General features: G+C 39.0%; 1 long non-coding RNA gene across 1 annotated transcript; it reads right to left on the reverse strand.

Moving 5' to 3' along the window:
* Nucleotides 1–6,699: 6,699 nt before the first annotated feature.
* LOC105738197 lies at nucleotides 6,700–12,137 on the reverse strand. The gene is made up of 2 exons (XR_001113951.2): nucleotides 12,086–12,137; nucleotides 6,700–7,787 (listed from the first exon to the last, which is right to left on the reverse strand). It is a non-coding gene; the product is annotated as an uncharacterized LOC105738197 (long non-coding RNA).
* Nucleotides 12,138–21,942: the final 9,805 nt, after the last annotated feature.

Below are 21,942 nucleotides of genomic sequence, written 5' to 3' on the forward strand. Positions count from 1 at the left end.
CAGGACACAGACATTAATTTGCTGGGTTAGAGTTCAGTAGTACCTTACTGATTATTAAGTAAAACTCCTTCCTTTTAATAGACTAGGTAACTTAAGTTTTTCATGGACAAATATTAATTTTCAGCCAACTCTGTTCCAAATGCTATACAAATGTAAGTAAGGCATAATTCTTGTCCTTTAGTGTCTAATACTCTACAACAAGGTTTCTCAACCTCTGGCTAGATAATTCTTTGTTGTGGGACACTGTCCTGTGCATTCTAGAATGTTCTACCACATTTCCTGCACCTCAAAAATATCTCCAGATTTGCTAACAATCCTCTAGTTGAGAACCACTGTACTAGAAGCAAAAACAAAGCATGCACATAAAGACTTAAAATATAATCAGAAAGTACAATGAGACACAGTAGATAGAAGCATATCCTCTGGAGTCAGTTGGTCTGAACTTGAATTCTACTTCTACTAAGCAGGTTACTTAACCTCTCCATTCTTCAGTTTCTTCATCTGTAAAATTGGACTCTATGATAATATCTATCATATCTTGAGTTCTAGTGAAAATTAAAGGATTTTGTGTGTGTGTGTGTGATTAGAATAGGTGTTCACACCACATTATCAACACTGAATAAATGTTAGCTCTTATTTTTCCAATAAAGAAACATTCCACAATTCAAATTTAAAGGAAGTATTTTGGAAGTAGCAGGGGAGAATCTTTCCAGACAGCTGCATATTCAATTAAAGCTTTGGGTTAGATATTGCTGAGTCATCTATAACTTTATTGATGAATGTCAATGTGAATGGATGATTCTAATTCAATCTCTTTGTTTTTGAAAAGTGAATGGAAACTGCTTGAAATAATCTATCTGTAATTCATCACCAAGGTTCTCCCTCAAATGTTCACTTCATCCCTGATATTTATTATAGATAAGGATATGGAATGCTCACTCCACAACATTGTTTGTGAAAATCTTCAGATTTATTTTATTGAACAAGGTAAATAATGCAATTGTACTCTTGTCAGTTTCAACAGAGAAATCACACATTGTATATGTGCCTTCTTTGATCATTCCCTCCTTTTTGCCTTCCCTATGTATTTCATTCCTTTCTTCCTTCTCCTTACCTTCTTTCATTTAACAAATGTTTATTGAATATCTACTATAGCCACTGTGCCATGTGCTGGGGCTATAATTTGATCAGGAAAGACATAATCTTCCTCCTAGTCTTCCGCAGTCTGACTTATATATATTAATAATTAAAATAGTCAAAGAAACACACAACAATCAATTCACATAACCACAGGCTTATTTTTCCTTATGTTTCTTCAAATCTACATTCTAATTCTGTTCTGCTACTCTTTCTTATAAAAACAAACAAAGGCTTTTCAGTTTTTGATCTCTAGATCAAAAAGTAAATTTCTCTCTTGCTTCTCCCCCAGCCCATTCTGATAGAAAGATATTCTTAATGAATGGAGAAACATATTCCAAAGCCATGAGAATAAGCTAATTTTCCACAGGAGCCCAGGCAGTTTCCTTCCTGATCAGAGACGAGTTGCAGGAGTGCCAGGTGGCCAGTTGCTGCTCTCTTCCTTCCCTTCCGGAAAGAACAAAACTTTTGTGTTTCTGAGATAGACTGTCCAGGGCATACACCTGGTTGTGTATTCTCCTAAAACTCTATCTCCTGATCTTTCAGTGTAAAAAAAATTTCAACAGAATACTCAGCGCCAAAGAAAATCTTGAAAAATATTGAAAATCAAACTGGAACTAGCATTCTATCCTTCACTGTAGTGTTGTGTGTCTTCACCTCTTTGTAGTGTGATTATGATGCCTTAGAAAAATACAGGTAACAATACAGGTAAAAATATAAGGTAACAATAATTTTTGGATTCATTAATCCAGACTTTTACCTTTTTTTTCCAATACATGATGCTGAGAGGAAAGGGAAGAAGAAAACAATGGAGCAAACAGTCTAAGTGAGTTTTTTTTTTTTTTTTTTTTTTTTTTAAAGTATAATAGCCAAATTTCCGGGATAAAAAAAAGAAAAAAAGAAAACACCAGAAAAAACCTAAACTGGCATGGGTTGGAGCCTGATGAATCTCAGACCCTGGCTCAGGTCTAAGCTTGCAAATGAGGGTGAAATAGCCCCAAATGTGGGGGCTAAAATGGTGTAAGTAGAGGAAACCAAGCCAATTTTTAAAATATCCTTTAAAACACAGCGTACTGCTCCTGTGTGCAAAAAAATGAAAAAAGAAAAAAAGAAACCCTTGCAATACACTTTTGAGTACACCTTCTTATTTTTTTTAAGTTTTATAAGGCATTATCCCTGTTTTATATATAAGAAAACCTTGAGCCAGAGAGTTAAAATGACTTTGTCAGGTCATATAACTAGTCAACTATAGAACTATATAAGACCCTAGCACTTAATTGTGTCCATTACAGCCCTTGCTTTTAGGGGGATTTTATTCCCCTTTCTGTTTTCTAAATCTGTCTTTCTGTGATAATTTCCTTAAAAGTTTAGATTATTTCATTTGTTTTTCTTTGAAGCTTGTAACACCTAAAACCCTTCAATGGGTCCCAGTCTTACAGCTTTACAAGTAAGCCCTTAGCATGAGATAAAAGCTCTTTATGATGTAACCCAGTCAAAATATGTCCGCACGCTGCAGATACTGCAGCTAAAATTCACACCCGAGCAGTCTAAGTGCAGATTCTACCCTCCGAACCCCAAAGGTATCCCGTCCCACTTTGCATCCCTTTTCATATCTCTAGCTCAGTGCCCAGCACATGGCAGCATGGAACAAATCCTTGCTATTCGCACGTGTGTTTGCATGAAGGAAGAAAGGAATGATTCTCTCTGGACTATCTATCTTCCCCTGCCCCTGTCTGAACTCTGAGTTTTGGCCTTGCTCATTCTAACTCATCCTTCTACCAGCCCGACACCAGCCTGAAAAGCCATGCTGAGTGGCATTACGTCGTGCTGGTCAAAATTCAGAAATTCTAACTTGTAAAGCACATTTAAAATAAATAGCAGGAAGAATTGCAACTTGATTTTAAAATGGGCAAAAGAATAAACATTTCTCCAAAGAGGATATGCAAATGATCAACAAACATATGAAAAGATACTCGACATCATTAATAATTAGAGAAATGCAAATCTAAACCACAATGAGATATCACTCCCACCCATGAAAACGGCAACTATCAAAAAAAAAAAAAAAAAGAAAATAACGGTGCTGGTGAGGATGCAGAGAAATTGACACCTTTGTACACTGTTGGTGGGAATGTAAAATTCTGCCACCACTGTGAAAAACAGTATGGAAGTTCCTCAAAAAATAAAAAGTAGAATTGTCATATGATCCAGCAATCTCACTTCTTTATATTTATCCAAAAGAATCGAAAGCAGGATCTTGAAGAGATATTTGCATACCCATGTTCATGGCAGCACTGTCTACAATAGCGAAAAATAAAAGCAACCCAAGTTTCTATCCATAGCTGAGTGAATAAACAAAATGTGGTGTATACACATAACGAAATACTATTCAGCCTTAAAAAGGAAGAAAATTCTGGCACGGGTTAAACATGGATATATCTTAACGACATTATGCTAAGTAAAATAAGACAATCACAAAAAGGTAAAAGTTTTATGATTTTAATTACATGAGGTTATCTAGATTAGTCAAATTCATAAAAATAGAAATTAAAATGGTGGTTGTCAGGGGCTAGGAGTAGGGGAAAATGGGAAGTTATTTAATGGGTACAGAATATGGTGAAGCCTAAAGCTGTCCTTCAAATCACTTCTGTTTTCCATTTTTCCACTGATGTTTTCTCTATTCCCAAAGCCAATGTTTTCTCAGCATTCCCAAAGCCAACACTGGATTTAAGTGTGTTTCTTGAGTGGGAGGATCAGCCAGTACTGGTATTCACCCTATCAAAAAATTGCCACAGCAGGCTTTGCCATCGTTCCCCAAAATGTTTATCTAACCAAGTCCTTCAGGTTTAAGGACATTTGGGATTTTTTTTTTTATTAATTTTTTTTTTTGCACACAAAACAAACATTTTCTAAAAATACATACAAACAAAAAGATGCGTATCAAACATATTAGGAAGGTTGCACATGGGAAGTCGGGGAGCCCGGCCGCCCCGTCTGGGAAGAAGTGAGGAGCGCCTCTGCCCGGCCGCCCCGTCTGGTGAGGAGCGCCTCTGCCAGGCCGCCTCGTCTGGGAAGTGAGGAGCGCCTCTGCCCGGCCGCCCCGTCCAGGAAGAAGTGAGGAGCGCCTCTGCCCGGCCACCCCGTCCGGGAAGAAGTGAGGAGCTCCTCTGCCTGGCCACCCTGTCTGGGAAGTGAGGAGCGCCTCTGCCCCGCCGCCTCGTCCGGGAAGAAGTGAGGAGCCCCTCTGCCCGGCCGCCCCGTCTGGGAAGAAGTGAGGAGCGCCTCTGCCCGGCCGCCCCGTCTGGGAAGTGAGGAGCGCCTCTGCCCGGCCACCCATCATCTGGGAAGTGAGGAGCGCCTCTGCCCGGCCGCCCCGTCCGGGATTTTTTTTTAAAGCCTAAAATGCAAATGTTATCCTAGAAGATCAAATACAACTAATAATCATTAACCTTAAAAATAACAATTAGCACCTCAGTCCAAATGAGTTTATAACATTTTCTTTAATAGTGAATGGATCAGTGCTTGTTAAATTTTCTGAGTTACCAGCACTAGAGCTTAGGGTGACATTGAAGGAATTAAAAGGTAAATGCCAATTCTTTTGAAAAAAATGTTTAAAATATACCATTATAGTCCTGTTCATTTGATATTCTTTCAGTACTATTTGGGAGTTTGAGTAGAAATGCTTCTTTCCCTGACCTTGTCCTATGAAAGAAAATACAAACACAAAGAAATTAAAAGTTCTAGTGGATTTTGATAAACAAATTTCCTTTTGGTGGCACCAGCTTACCTCTGACCTAAAGGGGCACACTCTGCCGTGCCCCACCCTGCACCTCCCAACTCAATCATCAGACTCAGTTATTCTGACCAACATTATAATATATAATATGAATCCTCAACTGTTACAAAAACGTATTTCCACATTGATCAAAATGTATTGAAAAAAACTATTGCATTGTTTTATATATTGTTTTGGATTCCGATGGAAAGAACTAGAATAAACTATAAATTCTTCTAGGACCAAAAAAAAAAAAAAAAAAAAAAAAAACTCTCTGTCATCTTCTGCCACCAGAACTCTACAATTCTTAGCACAAGAGAGACACTCAAAAATTATCTTTAGTAAGATAATTCAGTAAGAGTCTGGTAAAAGAGAAGTTTAATGGAGAGAAGAGGTTGGAAAGTCTATTGCTTGAGGTGGTGAAGACTGTAGTAGTACTGCCCTATGGTATTGGGAACCATAGTTTCTGTATTTTCTGTCAAAAGAACTAAAAAATTAAGAGGGGTGAGGTGGTTTCCATGACCACGTGGAAAGACCAAACATGGAAGAATACAGAAAATCAACTTTCTTTTCCTTATAATTTAATTTATGAACAATTTTCTTTTATAAATTTAAAAGAGGCTTAAATGGGGCTCTTTCTAACATAGCTTTGAATGAGGTTCCAATAATTAACATCAGATAACAAGAAGTGTATGAGAGAGTTTACTATAAACAGATTTTACAAAGGTTAAAAGAAAAGCTATTGCATAATTCTTGTATCTCCTCCTTTATTTCAAGGCTATAAAAGTATTTACAGAGGAGAGAGAAAGAGAGCACAGTGGAGAGATGCCTTGGGAGAGAGCTGTTACTGGCCATGGTGTCATTCTTCTTGCACAGGTAGTGGTATCCCATTCTATCCCAAGTCCAGTGAGGAGTGACTACGTAATGATTCAGAGGGCCATGGAATGTGTGGGAAATATGGGCTCAGCTTGACTCATGACTGCCAAAGGAATAGTGGCTTCAGGTAGAGGCGTAGCAGTCACTGCCCTGGGGAGGGCCAGCCTGCACTTCAGAGTGCTGGAATAAAGGAGCAAATATGCTCCCTTTCTTGTTTTATGTGGGAGAGAGAACCAAGGTAGAGCCCTTAAGTCCTTCTAAGAAATCCAACTAGATGGGCCAGGGATCCCCACAGGAGAAGATGGAAATGAATGCTGTGTCCCTGGGAGCTGCAAAGCTTTGCAATCTACCATCATAATTAGATGCATCTGCCCAGGTGAAAGGCATTTCAGGAGCGGGGTCTTCTGCAAATCCATGAAAATGACTCTCGAGCAGAAACATCAACCTTAGCCATCTGTTGAACCCTGAAAATGAGAAGCCTGATAAGGAAGGTGCAGTTCAAATAAGGCTTTTCCTCTGTCTTCCCGCTGCCGGGATCTGGATGACAGACACTGTCTGGTGAGCTGTTAAAGGGAGGATAAGGATCACAGTGTAAAAGATAGAAAGGAAATCAGGTGCCTCTCAAGCTCTACCCCCACAGCCCTTTCCCTTTGTCTATTTCCAGCAAGAAGCAGATCCAAACTGAGAAGGGAGAAGATGTGATATTTGATATCACAACAAGCTTGAGTTTTGATTAATATCTTGGACAGAACGTTCTATGTTCCAAATAGAGATTGTGTGTTACAAAGTGACTGCAGGACCAAAAGTGAGTAGCAAGTTCACGAACCTCTTAGATTTTTTTTATTCAGGCCATGATGAGATTACTGCCAGTGACTTAACTTTTAAAATACAAGTGAATAACTAAATAAGTGAAGTAAAATTGCACTTTTAATTGTATTTTGAAGACATCATGAGCTGTGATTCAGTCACTTCATCTCATAGAACTTCTGCTGGTGATAATTATATTTAATATTATTACAATCACCCCTTCCTCTCAACTTGTTGTGATGTATGTCCCCCCAGCCTCCTTCTGAAAGGTGAGTTAACATAGCTCATTAGGGTGTTACATTAGAATCACTGTTTTGGAAAAGCCAAGCATGATGTGGGCTTCTGGTGTCAGATGTGAATGTGAGAGATGAACAGTCAAGCTCTGCAAATAAAACACAGCCTCACTCATCCCCCTTCCCTCACATGCACCACCACCCCATCTTCAAAGTCAGGGCTGCCTCAGCATGTCACAGGAGGCAGGGAATGTCATCTTGTAAATACCAGCGATGAGCATGAGCTGAGACCCCCAGCAGCAGAGGATATAAACCGTCCTCCTGAAGCAGGATTTAATTACATCCTCCGTCAGGAAAGGAAGTTGGATTTGCTTCAGTGGAATTGCATTTTCTGCATTTGGGTGATTTGTTTCTCCTATAAAACCATTTCCCAGTACCACTACTGGAATGCTGGGAACTAGAAACCCGCGTGGCTCACTCTTTAGACCAAAGGACACTCCTGTCCCCATGTTTGCATTTCTACCTTTCACAGCCTGGCATTCCAAGAGGCCTTTGTGAAAACAGCGCAGAGTCCTCGGGGGAAAGTGCTCAAGGTTAGTACTATAAATTCTGCTCCATGGCTCTGCTACTTCATGTTCTATAATATTCCCGAATTCCTGCATTTCTGAGGTCAAGGGTCCTGTCTTGTTGTCCAGTGTCTCATACTGAACAAAATTCTTATCTGACTCCTTTGCCCTATGTTTGCTCTATGTTTGGGGTGCCGGCCTGATTCTCTGATGATCTCAGTCACAGCCTCTCCATCTTTTTCCAAAACAGCATTTTGTGGATGAGTTGTGTGCTCGCAGTATTTTCTTTAAACAGTTCTCTATGTTAAAAATGTTGCCAATCAGAATATCTTCAGATATAACAAATGTCAAAGTACACAAGAAGTCCTCGGTTCAGGGCTTCAAGGAACTCACCTGGATGCAAATCAAAGAATCAGTTGTCAGATTGGACAAAGCCAAGAGGCAAAGAAGTGGACAGTTTGGACCTAGTCTTTAAGGAATAACCATATGGATGATTTCATGCTCAAATGTACCCCATTTCTACAGCACTTGGGAAATATTTGAGTGTAAATGAATATTTGACATCTCATCTTTGGGAATTTCTGAATATCCTCAAATTGTAGAGATTCCAGCCACGTGGGTACAGACCCAAGCTATGAATATGCGTGTTTAGAAAAGAGAGCCTTTCTGCCCTAGTCCCAGCCATTGTTTCTGGTGGACGCAACAACATCCTCCTACCCCTTCTCCCTGATTCTGTCTTTTGCCACCTTCAGCACATTCCAGTGGTGCTCAAGCGGAATGACTTTGCCCCCCATTTGGCAATGTCTGGAGACAATTTTGGCTGTCATAACTAGGGGGTAGGGGGTGACGTTATAGCTTTATTAGGGAGAAGCCAGGGGTGCTGGTAAACATCCTACAATGCAGAGGAATGTCTGTTACAACAACGAATCATCCAGTCCAAAATGTCAGTTGTGCAGAGAAAGCCTGGTATCTTCCCACACTGCAGCAGGAACGATCCTTTTAAAATTTACAGCAGATAATGTTACTCCTCTGCTCAGAACCTCTCAGTTGTTTTCAGTGTCCACTGGAGTATAAGTCAGAGTTCCTCACAGCTTCTAAAGGTCAATATGACCTGTTCCTGCTCCTCCCTGACTTCACCTCCTGCTGCTTTCTTTTTGCTCACTCCACTCCAGTCGGTAGTTTCTCCTTGTTCCTCCAACCACTTCTCCAATCCATTCATGCTTCTGCTCAAATGTCATTTCCTTAAACAGGATTTCCCTGGCAAATTTATATATATAAAAGCAAATACTCCATAACTTTTCCCAACCCTACACCACAGGGAAACACAATTACATGAATTATTATCCATAGTGGTTAACCCTGTAAAATGCCCACCCTCCCTTCCTTCCTTTTTTCCTTCTTTCCTCCCTCCCTCTCTCCCTTCCTCCCTCCCTCCCTTCCTTCCTTCCTTCTTCCTTCTTTCCTTCCTTCCTCTCTCCCTCCCTACCTTCCTCCCTCCCTCCCTTCCTTCCTCCCTCCCTCCCTTCCTTCCTCCCTCCCTCCCTACCTCCCTCCCTTCCTTCCTCCCTCCCTCCCTACCTCCCTCCCTTCCTTCCTCCCTCCCTCCCTTCCTTCTTTCCTCCCTCTCTCCCTCCCTCCCTTCCTTCCTTCCATTCTTCCTTCCCTGCAAATAATATAAATTCAATAATCCAACATCCAACGTGAAGCTAGAACACTCACAGAAACTCATGTGACTACCCCAAGAATTTCTTTGCCACTCCTCATTCAAGACAACTACTACCCCAAATCTTGTATTAACAATGTTCTTGATTTCATTTGATATATGCTAATACATCTATTTGTGTTTCTTTTAAAGTATTAGTTTGGGTTGTGTGTGTTTGGCTTTATGAAAAATGTAATGCTTTAAATATATAATAACCTATTTTGTATTCCTATTATATTGCTATGACCCATCTGTTATGTTGCTTGTAGTTATAATCATTCATTTTCATTGCTACATAATAGTCTCTGTTTGAATATGCCACACTTTTCTTCTCCAGCCCCCACTATATAGGACTGTGTTTGTTACTAGGTGTTTGCCATAATGAACTTTGGAACATGTTAGGGTTTCGCTCAATATAACTTATCATCACCTGATATTTTATGTATGCACTGGCTTATTTGTTGATTACCTGGCTCCTCTCAGTAGAATGCAAAGCCCCTGGGAACAGAGCCTCTGTTTTCCCCCTGATGTATCCACAAAGCCTAACATAGTGCCTGCTATATAGTAGGAACTCCATTTATAGCTACCCTCTCCACCTTTACTCTTTGTCCTGTTGCCTGGCTTATTACAATAGGCTTCTAACTTGTCTCCCTGCTTCTTCCCTTGTTGCCCTTAAATCAACTCTCAACATAACAGCCAAGATTATTTTGTTAAAAGTTATGCGAGATTCTGTCATTTTTCTGTTAAAAAATCTCCAGCAGCCTCCCCCATCTCAAAGCAAAAGCCAAAGTCCTTATAATAAACTATGGCTTTGTAAGATCTGGCTTCCTTCACTTCTCTAAACTTATCTCCTACTATCTGTACCCTGGGCACACTGACCTCCTTGGTACTCTTGAACACTCTACATTCACAACCCCTAGGACCTTTGCTCTTGCTGTACTCTTTGCTTAGACAGTTTTCCCCTCAAATATCTACAAAGCTTTTATCTTACTTCCTTCCCTTGTGTGCTCAAAAGTCACATATTGAGGTCTTCTCTTTTACTCCATGTACAACTGAAACTCTCATCACATTCTGTCCCTTTACAGTGCTTTTTATCCTTAGAGCTCATTGCTATTTAACTTTTTTTACTTATATATTTTATTTGTTTATCTCCTCCTACTGAACTACAACCTTTATAAAGCTACAATTTTGTGTTCACTACTGAATCCTTGGTCCCTAGAATATGCCTGGCACATATGAGTTGTTCAATTAATGCTGAATGAATAAATGAATAACGGGGAAAATGAACATGATAAGTAGTTGTTATTTATGCAACCACTTATTTGGGTATTCATTAGATCATAGTTATATTTTTGTTGGTCTGGTGGATATCAGAATGACTTAAAACTTTAAAAATAAAATATTCCCAAAGCTACTGATGCAACCATCTGAAAAAATAGAAGATGATGTAAGACATGCACATGACTGGAGTCAGACCACTAATTCTGAAGATCCTAATTCCTGAAGCTAGTTTTAAAATATTAAACGTAATTTTTGCTTTGCATAAAGCAAGGCACAAGAATTCCTAGAGGGCAAAATCAGATCTAGACTTGGTGTTACATTTATGGAGGAGTGAAGCACAGACACCCTTTGCTGGAGTTAGTCACACGAGGAGCTTCGCGTCTTTGCTGCTGGTGTGGTCTTGTGGTTCTTGAGGAAAGCAATGGTTTTGCCAAAGTTATTACAAATATTTAAAAATTATTCATTTCTAAGTTTCAATGTGTGTTTTTAAAAATTACTTCACTCTAGCTTAATAACATTTCCAAAGAAATCTCTAAGAAAAAACAAGACTTCTGGAGGGAGCTAGATAAGAAGGGCTGAGGAAAAGATAGGTGATTTCTGGCTGCCATGTCATTATTAGCCACGAATAGAAGAAAGGAAATGCACAAGGAATAAAAATAATGTCTTTAAAAGATATGGATACATGTTAACATCAAAGGATTTTGCACTCAGGATATGTATTTTACAATTTTAGCTAAATCTCGAATTATTTGAATCTTTAAAATGTCAAGATGTGGCAAATCCACTTCGCAATCATGGTTTGTCATCTTGTCAATGCTCTTGACTTTTGAGTTTTCATGTAAAGAAGACATTCCTTTTGCTATCATCCTTCTGATAAAATTAGCTCTGTGTGTTGTGTAGCAGTAGTTCCATCTACACACAAGGGTATGACTTGGCATTCTTTGTTACAACTGCTACTCAATCATTTATTTAAAATCAAAGTCTAAAACTGAAATCCTCTAATGAGCTGGAAAAGTTTTGCTTTAAAAATGATCCTTTTAGAGTGATTGCCAGTGCCATTTAGGGGATATAAGGAAGGAAATTCCAAAGTGTCTATATTTTATCTGCGAATAAAACGATCATGTGAACACATGCCTGTTTGATCTGTGCCTGGTAGCTTAGCATGGCTAAAGCGAAAGACGCACTTGTTGTAATCATTTCAGCCCCCACCCAACCCCAACCATCAACATTTCTCATCAAAGGAGAACATTTACATGCTCTGAAAGACTGAATGAAGATAAGTGAAAACCTCTTCAGATATTTGTTTTAAAAATTCTTTGAGAGTACATAGAGTTTGGATCATGAAAGTAGAACTCAATTCGTACTTTTGATCCTTCCCAGTTTCACATTTTTTAAAAATGTTCTTTCACACCTCCATGTGCAGAAGGCGATGAGCTTGCTTTGTTTCCCAACTGACCTATTCATATCAAGTTAGTTACACCCAGTTAAGTCTCCCCACCACCTTTGGCCAATTCCACAGAGCCCTCCTATGGAGCTGGAAACTCATATAGAGACTTTTATTTTTATAGAGAATTCAATCGCTCAATGCCACAAGACACCCTTTCTTATTAAAACAAGAAAGAAATGCATGGAAGTTGTTAAAAACAAATCATTTTCCATTAGTAAAAGTTACATGATTGGAAAGAGAAGAGCACATTGCTGTAATTACCGGTACATTAAGCAGGGGATGAACAGCTGCGTGAACTTGGAGTCAGTAGAATAACAGCCACCGAGCCAGCTTCCCCATATGGTCCAAGTGAGGAGGTGGGGCTTCTAGCTGCCTGGGGGTTGGGGAGAGGTGAGGAGGGAGCAAACGAATCCCATTCAAGTAGGAAATGTGCGCCAAGAAATGTCTGGCTTCCCAATCCAAATCCAGATTTCTCTGTGCTGCACTGGAAAAATCCCCCTGGCCTCCATAACGAAAACCTCTAAAATCAATGTTGTCTTTTCCTAAAGAGAGCAAAATGTGAGCGTTTTCAGACTTTTGGCTACATTGCTACTAATAGAAAAGACGACCTCAGAAGGACTTAGTCACTTCCTCAGTTTTTTTGGGGTGTGGCTATGACTTGGAATTATTGGTATCACTTAGTAAACACTGTATTTGATCTAGCATTTGCCTTCTCTCCCAATTAAAAATAGAGTCTGGCCAACAATGACAGGTCTCCACCACCAGGTACTGGCCTCAATCTGTTTCAGTGAAAAGCATTATAGCCTTCTAATTGGCATTCTCTTCAGAATTTGGCAAATTTGGTCAAAGCAGACCAGCACTATAGTAACCTTTCATTATCAATGCAAATCCTAACAGAAAAGCATTCCATTCTTCTTACATTGTACGTCATAAATTAAACACAATAAATTTTATTGTGAAACCTCCTAGGAAGACATTCCTGAGTAGACAAAGCAGAAAATGCTTGCATTATACTAAACAGAGCTAAAATTTGATAGTTGCTGGAAGGGTTGGCTATAAGGAATCTAGCTATTTACAGGGGAAATACCAAATAGGCTACATCATTTGCAAGATGTTTTTGTAAGTACCATGTCCAAAACCATTTGGGTTTCAACTATATGAAGGTTATTATTGCAGAGAATGGTGACCAGCTGTTCTTCATTGCCTCTGAAAACACAATGAGAGAAAAATGGCATTAAAGTGGAATTGGAAGAATTGAAGCTTCCTAAAAATTTGAGTTTGTTAACAGGAGAAGGATCCACACTAGGGAGTTATAAAATGAATGCCTTTCATTTTCTGTTGCTTTTAAAAAATAAAAAGTGGCACTTTTAAGACAGTTCAGGTACAATTTTGTCCTTCAGTAAAATACTGAATTTGATAATCTTACAAATTTCTATTAAAAATAATTTCAAAAATATTTAAGAAATATGACTATTGGAAATTAGGCTATGTCTGGAGAATAATTCATCCAGTCATGCTATGGTGTCAGGGAATCTTGTAAAATGAGAGAGTATTATTAAAGGAATCCTGTGGGAAATGTGTGCATTTCATGCCATAGATTTATGCAGGCATATTCCAAGGAGAAGGATAATGACTTCCCTGTAAATTAATATTGTCTTCAGAAATATCTAAATTTACAAATAAAAGAAAAACAGGCTGGACGTGGTAGCTCACGCCTGTAATCCCAACACTTTGGGAGATGGAGGAGAGCGGATCACCTGAGGTCAGGATCACCTAAACTCCCGACCAGCCTGGCCAACATGGTAAAACCATGTCTCTGCTAAAAATACAAACATTAGCTGGGTGTGGTGATGCATGCCTGTATTCCCAGCTACTTGGGAGGGAGTCTGAGGTAGGACAATCACTTGAACCCAGGAGGCAGAGGTTGCAGTTAGTCGAGATTGCACCACTGCACTCCAGCCTGGGTGACAGAGTGAGACTTCATCTCAAAAAAAAAAAAAAAAAAAAAAAAAGAGAAAAGAAAAACAATAGTATTCTACTCAATAGAACAGACACATTACTATCTCTCAGAAAATTATTAGATTGATGAATACATAGATGTAAAAACATCATTTGGTGGGTATCAGGATTTCCACTGATAGTTGATTTGTGGACTCTCAAGGAATTTATACCTGTATTCAAACAGGTACTGTGATATTAACTTGCAGGACTTTCTTAATAAACCAACTGTGGGAAGGACACACATTCCTAGACTTTCATTCACAGGGCAAATCCATCATTGCCAGACTTCTGCTTTCCATAGAACACTCACTTTTCTGTTTTCTATTCAGCTTGAATGAAAATTTCTACTAGAGCTCATTCCAAATCCTCCCATGGGACAGAGCTACCTTTCAGCAATCAATGCTTTACCAAGGGCCGCACTCAAATTTGAACATCTCAGTAGACATGGAATCAGAAGGGAGGGATTACTGAATTTCACTCTGAAAGCTTTTCTTCTCAGATACTGTAATAAAAAAGCAGCACCTTCATCTCAGATGATTTGCAGCTTTTCTGACAGCTAACATTTATCTCTGTGACCCTTGCTTTCTAGGGAAAAAAAAAATTTGTAGATAACTTTAAATATTTACATTTTTTTCCAAGCAGGAAGAAAAGGGTAAAACAAACATACACACACACACACACACACACACACACACACACACAAAGTTTCACTACATAGATCATAGATACATCTTGACTTAAAATTCCTGGGCACTTAGGCTGTATGTCATGGCCCTCTGCATGAGTTAAGTGGAGTCAGAGATTTCTGCCAAGTTAGAGAGCTGGTTACTTACTTCAGGAAATATTCAGTTATTTCATTTGAAGTATGAAATTGCAGGAGCATCCAAAACTTTACCAGGGTCTAAAACTACAAGTGAGCTTATTATTTGTCTCTACTCTTTATCCTTCTATGGAGTAGTTCCAAGGGATCCTTTGAACCAGCTGCCCAGTTTTCGTCCCTGTAAATAAATTTTCCTTCACACAGTACAGGGTCAACTTCTGAAGAAGAGACCGTTTATCATGGTAGTTAAAAGCACAGATTCAACCCAGACTGAAGGGGCTCGAATTTCAGTTTTGCATCTTAACAGCTGTGTGCCCTTTGGGTAAGATACTTAACCTCTCTGAGCCTCAGTCTCTCCCCCTGTAAAACTGGGATTTAATAGCATCTTTCTTAATTGGTTGTTTTGAGGATTTTAAAAAGTACTCAGAATCTTATCAGACTGTTTGCCCATAGCTCAGTAAATATGCACAGAGGTTGAGAACAGAAGGAATGAAACAGATCAGCCCAGAAAGACCACATGATCAAAAATCACCACTTTCCATACAGTAAGACAAATACAATGCTCTTTAATATTTATCTTGGTACAGCAGTGTATTAAGCCTGATTTTATTTTGAAGCAGAGGTAAAACTTCTTTTACTTGCAGATATAAAACATTGCATAAAACAGTTCACGATCACCAGTTGCTGGGAAATGGGGAGGATGTCATACTAGTAATTGTCCACACTGTCTACTTATCTTGTGCCCCTTCTGAACACAGTAGTAATAAATAGATGGGAAGGAAAAAATTACATGAAAGGTCTGATGAGTCCATTGTAACCAATTTGTACTATGTCCAAGTGAATGAGTCCCTAAAGTTTGGACCTTTCTGTATCCTTCATTCATTGACCCCCTTCCAGAGTTTCGAGGCTGTCTTTATCCTCCCAAACCTTTCAAGACCAATTATCAGTATGATGTTCTTCACTTCTCACATATTTATTCAATCATTCATTTAACCAAAATTAGTTGAGCACCTACAGAGTCTTAGACTCTGCAAGACAGAGCAGGAGAGGAAGTTTGGGAGGGAAAGGTGTGAAGAAAGCCTAAGATGCACAAGGGTGAGTAAGATACAGTTCTCACCTTCAAGGAACTCATGGCCTACATATAAAACAAACACTCCAAAGCAAACAAAGATTAGAAGATCACATGACGCATTATAAAACGGGGTGTGGGCAAGAAACCAAGTAGGAAGGCAGTAGCCAGCTCTGCTTAGAAAAGGTGGGAAGTTATCTCAAATAAGAAGGTGCTTGATTTTTAGCGCTACAAAAAAAGTCGTGATTCACTGGGTGACGACAGGGAAAAGAAGAGGCCAGGAAGCAGCTCAGGCAGAGGAAATGTCACATGCAAAGACACCAAGGCCTGGAAGAACATCAAATGAATAGTGCATGCTTTATCATGTTTACGGTTGGAATGCAGTGTGTGTTGGGCAGAACTGGATTTGCAAACAGAGCAATGGCCCAGGTCTCTTCAGAGGGTCACAAGTAACAGTAAGGTAGGAGGCCACTTATGAAGTCTCGCTGCCATCCAGGCTCATCTGATTTCCTGCCTGAAGGAAGGGAGGAAGAGTCCACAGATGCAAAAGCCTTCGGGCATTTAAATGAAGAACATGCTGATTCTCTTTAAAAACCAGCTTCTGGGAATTCTGGAAGCTAGGGAGCTGGATATTACCTCCTGTTTGGCCTATGTCACATCCAAACATCTTAAAAGAGACAATTCTTGATGTTACAAAGAAATTATATGAACTCATAGTCACTTTGTTAATCTCATAGTTTCACTGGATATATAGCATTTACTTACACATTACCTAAATCAAATAAATTAATATATTGTTCTAATGACATAAAAATTTGCATTAAATAGCCTTTAGTCTAATAAATATTGCTATCCACCTCAAATCCTGCCAGTCAACTATCCTGAAAGAGAGACACTGTAATAAAATAATGAAATCAACCTTTTGCACCTCTGACTGTGTCAAACTAATGCAAGACATGTCTCCAGAGCTGGAAAATTATACTCTCATTTATTTAATAAATAGTTACTGCTGACAGAGGCATCATAAGTGTGGGTGAGAAGACCCTTTTCCTGTCATCTTGGAGTTTATAGGATAATGGATTTAAATGAAAAATAATGGAAAGAAAAGAAAGGCCCTTGAACAGATGTCACTGATGCCTCTGCATATCACTGAAGCTCCTATCTGAGCAGGCATTTAAGAAGTTGGGCCTTGAAGAAGGAAAGGTGGAAGCACATTCAGGCATAGGAAAAGCAGTAAGCCAAGCCTATGCAAATAGACCCAGAGGGTTGGACAGGTTGTTTCTGAAACACTGTTGAGGCCACTCAAAGAGGGCTTTTTACGGCTAAATTTCAGATCAGGAAGACAAACAAACCCATGCAACTTAGAAGCAGAGTTGCCCAGTTAGGAGAGGTAAGAGTGGAACGTGGTGATCTCTACCAGATAGACCACATCTTGCACTCTCATGCATCCTGTAAGCTCCTTCTCCGATGAAAATCAAAGGACTCTTCAAAGTCATATTTGAAACAACAGCAAAGTCTGTAGTAAACACTGTGATATTTGATCCTGTTCCATCTACATAATAGAGCTATAAAAAATGATCTGGATTAGGCCTACCAACTTTAAATTTGATAGGACTCAATCAGTGCAGGTTTTCATGGCTCTGCTATATGGATGAAAAAGGGACAATGATCATAGCATTTACTTTTCTTCTCCAGTTTCTCAGAAAGCAGCATGAGTCAGCCTTCATCAAAGAGCAAAGATGGAATCTGAGTCGGTAAACACATTGTGTGGTGGACTTTTGAGCAGCACTGTGCCTCTTCTTGCCCATTAATAGAGGGCAAACAAAAACAACAACAAAAAGAATGCGTGCTACATCTGGAAGTATTGTTCATGAAGCTAAACTACCAAGCAGGTGAAGCACTTTAGACAGACTTGTGTGGTTAAAGCGTGGGCCCAGACTCCACCACCTATAAAATCTGTCCAATTCCTTCAGCATTTGTGAATAACACTGTAAGAGGAATTCTTAGGACAAATAAACGGGGGTGGTGTGAATTAAAAGAGAATAACACCTGTCTCTGCAGCTGGCCAACAGACCTCACTTTAATGTGCTGTCTACTGGGAAATGGAGGCGTCTCATGTTACCCAGAGGCCTTGGCCTACACTGGAGTCTGCAGAAAGGAATTCTGTGACCAGAAGATGTGAGGCTTGGTCCGTGGCCAAAAACAATGGTGAAAGGTAGAAAATGAAAAGTTCTGTCAGGACAAAAGCACTCAATCACAGAACAACACACAACTTGGCTGTTTGAAGAAATGAAGCCCAAACCAAAGTCACAACTGGATTAACAACTGGTTGATCCCCTTTTACCTTCTAATGCTTCTCTGGCTGCCGGATACTTATTGAAATCGGAATGAAGAGAGTACAGCCGCCAGCAGCATAGTGTCTTCATTTAGGGCTGGTTCTGGCTGGTCACGGAAAAGCAACTTGCAAGATTTATGCTTCTCTGCCTTCTATCCATATTTTTTTCCATTAAAGGGGGAATTTAGAGCAAAGTTACCAATGTAACTCCAACCCAGTGCTGGAGAAGTCCTCGCTGACTTGCAAAATAACTGTGGCTTCAGCAGAATTGTGTGCCCAATGGTAACAGAGGTGAAGCCCATAAAAGTTGTGTGCACATATTTTTTTTAAAACAGGAGAAAAGACCCTATTATTCGGTCCACATTGGCTCTAGTGGTTGGTTTGTCCCATAGAACACATCTAAGTTTGAATAATGGGAACAAATAAAGTAAAAATGGATTGCTCTTTCCAAGAAATATTTAAAAGGGTTTATATCTATACATGTAGAGAAAGATGTTTATGCAATGTATAGACCACAGATCAGAGAAGCTATTAAAGTTATTTGAAGAAATCCGGACTATGAAAGGACCAAAAGTTAAAGGAGAAAAGAGCTGCTGGTGGTTTTAGGTCACAGGGACTTGAATGTCCATCGCAGGCCTGGGAGTGAAGACAGACTTGTGTGGTTAAAGCGTGGGCCCATGACTTCTATGGGCCAGGAAAAGACTGTTTCTTTCTCCCCTGAACATTGATGCCTGGAAATCCTGTAACAGGGACAGAGCTATACACATATCTATCTGAGCCTGGATAAAATGCAGAAATGTTAGAAAGGTACCAGTAAATAAAAACCACAATGAGCCATAACTGACTGAAATTGGTCTGAAGTACAGAGAAGGGTGGTACAGGAAATCAGGAATGCCTCAGCCTCATGAAAGGATGGAGCTTTAGAGGGCACTCCAGAGTGGGGTCCATGAAGCAGGAAGTGAAGCTGTAGACACCAACATCAAGATTTTTCTCTTTGACTTTGGACAGATGTCGGTTCTGACAGTAACAGACAGAATTTATTGGGTCAATACCAGGTGAATTGAGAAGGAGGCCTGCACTCAAAGAGGAATCAAGTGCCCCAGGTGTCCAGTCCCAAATATTTTGGCAGTGAATTTAGACAAAGGAAAAAAAAATCATTTATTCACGGAAAACTCTCAATGAACTGTTTTAAAATGCCAAAATATCTATTGCTACTTTCTACTGTAAAAAGATATAAACAAAGTTTCATTGTTAGCTTGAAAAAATGATTTTACTTCATTACAGTTTTGCTTAATATTAGCCTAAAGGCATTAATGACAGGGAACTCATTCATTAAAATACAAGATTATAATTCTAACAAGAAAATAAGTATTTGTTTTCCAATGACACTCTCCTCTTTGTGTAACACTTGAGGATATTTAAACCATTTTAATAACTCTCTTTCTCACTCACACACATACACACACACTCTAAAATACAGAATATAAATTCTGTTCATGTCTCTTTTTGCATCTGTGAGGATACCCTACCCCTGCCATCATAAGAAATAAAATTTACTCCTTACTCTGCTTCCATAAATATACTCAAAGAAAAAAAAACCACTCTATTATATTAGCACCAATTCTACTGACTGAGATATTGATCAGCTTGGGCATTTTCACTGAGTTTGAAAATGCAGCATAAGTCTACCTAATTGATGAATTACAACTATGCATTTGATATATGTCATTTACTATATGCTCTGTCTGGTGGAAGAGGAATGGAGTCAAATAACAATTAAGCATGGGCACATTTCAAGAGTTCTTAGCACTTTCCAATATTACTTATTTTCATCAATTCTTCTGCCAAGTATCAGTTTGCTCATAGAAAGGCAGTATTTTGGAAAGAAAGAAAAAAGTTCGGAAATTCATGATTTCTTTAAGGCTAAGCCTACTTTGTAAAGTCACATATTTCTCATTGGTATTCAGATTTTATTACATTCAAGGACCCTGATAATTCATTTGAGACTTGAGAATTGATACGTATTTCCAATATTTCTCTACTACAGAAAAAACATGTCACAAATTCAACATCGCATTGGCAATAATCAGCTGAAAGTATCAAACATGACTCTTCCATGTTTGAGACCATACAAATAAAATTACATTTTTAAAAGGCATAATATCAGCAGGAAACATAAACCTCATTTAGTCACAAGCTTAGAATTTCTTTCCTTAGGAGCAAAATTTTATGACTTATTCAGCTCCAATATGTCCTTGAAGGTAAAGATTGCAAAGTAGACCATCGCTCCTAGTAGCAAGTCACTTATTTGTTATATCGATATAGCTGACTGTCTAAAGCAGACCTAATTTACAGGCAGGCCCAAGATTACTGTGCATTTTTCAGAATGCTGCCCACAGACTATAGTCACAAAATATTAAGTATTGAGTCTAACTTGCTCCCCCTCATTCAAGAAAGTATTCACTAGGTCTTTCTCACATACAAAGACTAGAGGTCCAACTTCAGAGCTATACCTGAAGAGGTATTCATACTATGAAATGGAGCAAAAGTGATTTCAATTGTCTCATAGATTTTTTTTTCCCTGTGAAAATGTAGTTCTCTCTCTTGAAAAACTAAGTCTGAACTTTCAAAATAATTTACTGTGATCAGGCAAACCATGGCATGTAAACACTTCAATTGCATAAACAAGGATTAAATACCTCAACTCACTAGATAAAATCATGGAAACCAACAGAGGAAGACAGAGCTACATATGTAACTATGAAGCAAAAATGTTTTAAATGCTTTTTGAATTTATACAAATAAATTTGAATTTATAAAAGCATTTATCATTCTTCTGAGAACACAGAAGAACGATAATTCTCTGTTGAAGTGAGGATGTTTTTAGGAGGAAGTAACATTTGACCTGCCTCTTGAAAATGAATAGAATTTCAACAAAGTGGAGATAGAAGAGGGTCTGTGCCAACACTCAATGGCAGGGAGCCCAAGATAATCGCACTTGAAAGGAAGCCTTGCTGCTGCCATCTTTTATAGGATACTTGGCACATCAATAGAGGCAGAAATGTCAAAGTTGCCTTGTAATAATGCTCCAAGAGAGGAGTAAAGTGTAGTGGCCCGTGGTCTCTGTACCTCCCTACCTCCAGTGCCAAAGGGAAGGCTAGGGCTGCTGCCAAGGTGGCCTGTCCAAGGGGTGGACCTAACAATAGGTAAATGAAGAAAGCAATGTAGCTTCCACTGAAAGTGCTCTCACCAGACTCACAAATGATATCCTCAAGACTAACTCCAATTTTTTTAAATGTAACTCCCATTTCTACCATTGGCTGCATTTGACATTTCCAACTTTTTCTAATTTCAATGGCTTCTCTGAGTTTCCTAGGACCACCTGGTCATCTTTTGACAATGCTTAAAATATTGACATTTCTGCAGGTCCTGTCTTAGGTACTGTACTCACTCTACAGACCCTCTCTGAGTGATCTCATCTGCTTCCATAGCTACAGCTAAACCTATATGCTAATGAATCTCAAATCTGCATCTCCACTCCTGATCTCTTTTCCGAGCTCCAGACAGTATAACCCCTACCCATTGGCCATCATCCATTCTACTTAATTTTGTATCATAGACAATAAAGCAATCACAAAATCTTCTTTTGTATGCCTGTTTTCTATGTCAGTTCACATTTCTCTGTTCATGTAACAAAGAATCTGCTTTTAAGAATTTTAGCAACTATTTCTAAACATTTTCACTTCCTCTGGTCCTGTCTTTCCATTTTATCCATCACACTGCATCCAGAATAATTCTTCCCAATAGAAATAGGATTTTTTTTTGAGATGGAGTGCAGTGTCACGGTCTCAGCTCACTGCAACCTCCACAGTTTTTGTCTTATTATTCTTTAT

Source organism: Nomascus leucogenys, chromosome 22a, assembly GCF_006542625.1.
Source record: "Nomascus leucogenys isolate Asia chromosome 22a, Asia_NLE_v1, whole genome shotgun sequence".
Taxonomy (NCBI): domain Eukaryota; kingdom Metazoa; phylum Chordata; class Mammalia; order Primates; family Hylobatidae; genus Nomascus; species Nomascus leucogenys.